The sequence below is a fragment of the Callithrix jacchus genome, chromosome 3 (assembly GCF_049354715.1).
Source record: "Callithrix jacchus isolate 240 chromosome 3, calJac240_pri, whole genome shotgun sequence".
Taxonomy (NCBI): Eukaryota; Metazoa; Chordata; class Mammalia; order Primates; family Cebidae; genus Callithrix; species Callithrix jacchus.
Window position 1 is genome coordinate 39,207,861 of NC_133504.1, and position 4,874 is coordinate 39,212,734.

Below are 4,874 nucleotides of genomic sequence, written 5' to 3' on the forward strand. Positions count from 1 at the left end.
TGTGTCAGAATTTCATTCCTTGACCACCAATACCATTATCTTAGAGATGTGTAGTAGAGCATTTAATTGGCACTGGAAACTCTGTTTACTTAGATAACTCAGGTTTCCCACAGGTTATAAATTTCCCTCTATTACAGGAGAGGAGGGACTCATTCAAAACTTCAGGGACTCTTTCTACTTCTCCCATGCATATCCCTAACTGCATGCTCACAGATTTTAATTTCTCATATTCCCTGCGTTTGTTCTTTAGGATCAGAATAAGCAGCCGAATAGTTCCAATATCTAAAATCACTACTATTTTTGTAACAATTAAGTGAAACCTGATCTTCCTCAAGTCCCTCTTCATCCTATGCCATAATCAGTGAAAATGAATGCTGGTAATCATGATGCCTTAATCTGCCAAAATTTTCCCATGTCTCATCCCCTCTTTTTGAAAGGAGTATATCTCTAGCAACCTAATTCTTCTGAATCCTACTGTGAGGTTCTCTTTTGTAGGGCTACTTGCAATACCTATTGCTCTGTGTCTGGGTCCCCACAGAAAACAAAAACAGATGGCATATTCAAACAGCTTGATCCAAGAATATTTTACTTACAATATATGTGTGAGTGAGGGAAACCATAAAAGTGGGTGGAATAATTCAAGGTTACTAGCAGCAGAGCTGTTGACATCCTTAGGCTGAGGAAGCAGTTCAGTCCCTGAATACAGAAGAGAGTCAGTTGGAGATGGTAACCTAGAAAGGTACAGTGACCTTTGGTGAAAGCGTTCAGATCACCTGAGCTCACCTATCAGGTAGGAAGCCAGAGGGGGAAATATTCTGACCTCACTCTGCTCCTTTCCGCAGGCTCCTTGTTGGTTTAGGTCAACTGAAAGGCCGAGTGGAGGAAGCCTATTGATATAGTTTATGCAGATCAGCCACCTGAGGCAAAAAGCAGGATGGAGAAGGGGAGAGAATGAATTTGAAGAGGAGGTACAAATATGCCAGTACACATAGGCCATACTTTCTTAAGCTTAATCAAGATTCAGATGAATGTTAGAATAAGAGATGAACTGCTAGGCAGAGACATTGAGAGTTGAGTTGCATAAAAATATAGAAGGGAGACAATGTTGCTTTCATTGGCAATGATTAGTGGGCCGGTTGCTTGGTAGATGGTTTGTTTTAAGGCCAGAGAAGAGGAGAGTGTGCTATCTGTCCACCTGGGTCCCAGTCCACTGATTAACACTTTAGAGAGATAGGAAGATAATAGAGGAGTTCATTTGCTAGAATTTCTGTAAGAGAGAATGGCACAATTTGTGCCATTTTAGATACTTGCTACCCCCCACTGCTCTGCCCCAAAATAGCTTGGATCATGATATGACTATATTATGGGAAACATTAGAAAGTAACTAGATGTTCTCACATATGGCACTTGCACCAGGAAATGGCAAAGGTTCTGCCATAGAATAGTTTCGGAAGTGTCTGACATTGATGAGGGGAAGAGAACTGAAGAATCTTGGAGGAAAACTTTGGGAACATATGTGAGAACACTTCAGAGACACATAGATGTGTGAAAATGAATTTTGGAAGGGCTAATGTACTATATTTTGCAGAAGGTGTCAAGAGCCAGTAAATTTTTAAATATTATTTTTTAAATGACATGTTTTGAAACCACAGACCATGAAGACCTAGGGGAAAACAGTTTGTACTGTTGAGATCAGTTTTTAGAGAATTGGTTACGTTTCCTACTTGATCAGGCTAGACATTTCTCTGACCTTCTGAATTAATTTTCTATGATGTAACTTTGCTGATAGAAATGAGTAGCCCGAAAGGCCAGGAATCTGCCATTGTTTCCAACATGGACTGATAAGAAGCATAAAAAATTTACTCTCTAGTGATTTTTTTCTGGAATATGGCAAAGACAATTTATTAAAAAATTTTAATAGAGCAATTATCTCTAAGGTTTTCTAAAATAGCCAACCCAAACCAAACAATATTAAAGACAGAATAATCTAAATTTAGAAAGAAATATTACATTTCTAACAATAATTGTTAACACAAGGAAAGAATAAACAAATGCACAGTTACGCACCAGATGATTTCTCAGTCCACAATAGATCACATATAGCATTGTGATTCCATAAAATTATAATGGAATTGAAAAATTCCTATAACCTAGTAAGGTTGTAACCGTAATATTGTAACATGATGCATTACTCATGTGTCTATGGTAACGCTGATACAAACAGCCTACTATGTTAGTAGTTTTATGAAAGTAGAGCACATACAATTATGTAATGTTCATCATGCTTAATAAGGATAATATACAACTATGTTACTGATTTATGAACTTACTATGCTGTACCTTTTATTATTTGAGCATGTACTCCTTCTTTTTTTTTTTTTTTTTTTTTTTAAGTTAACTGTAAGATAGTCTCGGGCAAGTCTTTCAAGAAATATTCCAGAAAAAGCCATTGTTGTCACAGGAGATGACAGTTCCATGTATGTTATTGTCCCTGAAGACCTTCCAGCGGGACAAGATGAAGAGACTAAAGAGAGTGATACTGATGATTCTCATTCTATTGTAGGCCTAGGTTAATGTGTGTGTTTGGGTCTTTGTTTTGTTAAACTTTTAACAATAAAAACAACAACAACAAAATGTTTGAAAAGCAAAAAAATAAAAATAATTTTAAAAATAGAAAAAAGCGGCCGGGCGCAGTGGCTCAAGCCTGTAATCCCAGCACTTTGGGAGGCCGAAGTGGGTGGATCACGAGGTCAACCGATCGAGACCATCCTGGTCAACATGGTGAAACCCCGTCTCTACTAAAAATTACAAAAAATTAGCTGGGCATGGTGGCGCGTGCCTGTAATCCCAGCTACTCAGGAGGCTGAGGCAGGAGAATTGCCTGAACCCATGGGGCGGAGGTTGCGGTGAGCCGAGATTGCGCCATTGCACTCCAGCCTGGGTAACAAGAGCGAAACTCCGTCTCAAAAAAAAAAAAATACAAAAAAGCTATAGAAGAATATTTTAAAAAGAAAATATTTTTGAGAAGCTATGCAAGGCATTTGTGTTTTAAGCCCAGTGTTTTTGCAAAGTCAAAAAGTTTCAGCCAGGCACTGTGACCCCACTAATCATATCTGTAATCCCAGAACTTTGGGAAGCCAAGGCAGTGGGATCACTGGGTCAAGAGATTGAGACCATCCTGGCCAACATGCTGAAAACTCGTCTCTCCTAAAAATACAAAAATTAGCTGGGTGTGGTTGTGTGTGCCTGTAGTCCTAGCTACTTGGAAGGCTGAGGCAGGATAATTGCCTGAACCCGGGAGGTGGAGGTTGCAGTGAGCCAAGATTGCACCATTGCACTCCAGCCTGTAGACAGAGTGAAACTCCATCTCACACACACACACACACACACAAAAATCAAGATTAAAAGTTTAAAAAGTAAAAAAGAAACAATACGTTACGATGAATTTATCATTGAAGAAAAAAATTTTTTAGAAATTTAGTGAGCCTAAATGTACAGTGTTTATTAAGTCTGTGATCATACGTAGTCATATCCTAGAATTATATTCACTCACCCAGTGAATGTAAACTGACTCACCCAGAGCACCCTCCATTCCTGCAAGCTCCATTCATGGGAAGTGCCCCTATACACCACTTTTATCTTTTACATCATATTTTTGCTGCGCCTTTTCTATGTTTAGATATACAAATACCATTGTGTTACAATTGCCTACAATATTAAGTGTAGTAATATGCTGTATAGGCCCAGCACCCACCAGCTGGCCAGTCATCCAATGCCCTGCACCGCTGCAGGCTGCCGCCCCATTGAGGGGTGAAAAGATGGCAGAGGTGGTCTTGGGCAAAGAAAGGGGCAGGAAGCAGCGGTTCCTCTGGCTGCCCCTGTCCCATATCCGTGTCATCTTGAAGAGCTCCCCTGAGCTGTCCAGCATCAACCAGGAGGCACTGGTGCTCACCTCAAAGAGGAACTCTGTTCAATATCTAGCCCCCTATTCACAGAGACATGGCAGTGGGAAGGAACAGAAAACACTGACTTACAGGGATTTACCAAATACTGCAGAGGATCAGAAACTTTTCAGTTTCTTGCAGATATATTGCAAAAGAAGATTTCAGCTAGTAAATACCTGAAAATGCTTAAAGAGGAAAAGAGGGAAGAAAATGAAAAGAATGACAATGATAATGAAAGTGACCATGTGAAGCTGAACCCTAAACCAAAAAAGTGCTTTAAAAACTAACCTGGCAAAGGAGAACTGTCCTGGACCCGCTCCCCTGCCTCCAAGTAAACACAACCCTGCGTGCCTTCAGTGTCTTCATTTCTTCACAGACGTCCAGAGCGTGGTATTCTTTCCAGGCCAAGATTGAGCTCCTCCTGCATCTACACCACAAGCAGCCAGAGGGAAAGTGACCCAGACAGCAGCCCCTCCTTGACAGGTAGGCTTTGCAGCTCAGGCACCAAGAAAGCAGCAGATACCTATAGCCATTGCCGGCTGATCCGCTGCAGCTCCAAACTGCAAGGACCATTTTCTTTTCTTTTTCTTCTTTTTTTTTTTTGAAACAGTCTTGCTCTGTTGCTCAGGCTGGAGTGCAGTGGCATGATCTGGGCTCACTGAAACCTCCGCCTCCCAGGTTCAACCTATTCTCCTGCCTCAGCCCCCAAGTAGCTGGGATTACAGGTACCAGCCACCTCACCCGTCTAAGTTTTGTATTTTCAGTAGACATGGGGTGTCCCCATGTTGGCCAGGCAGTTCTCGAACTCCTGAACTCCTGACCTCAGGTGATCCACCCTCCTCGGCCTCGTAATGTGTTGACATTACAGGCATGAGCCACTGTACCAGGCCATGAGGACAATTTTAGCTTTTAAATTTACAGTAGATTTTG

General features: G+C 41.1%; 1 pseudogene; it reads left to right on the forward strand.

The window, feature by feature from the left end:
* The first annotated feature begins 3,818 nt into the window (after positions 1-3,818).
* Positions 3,819-4,231, forward strand: LOC100387083 (chromatin accessibility complex protein 1 pseudogene; annotated as a pseudogene).
* Positions 4,232-4,874: the final 643 nt, after the last annotated feature.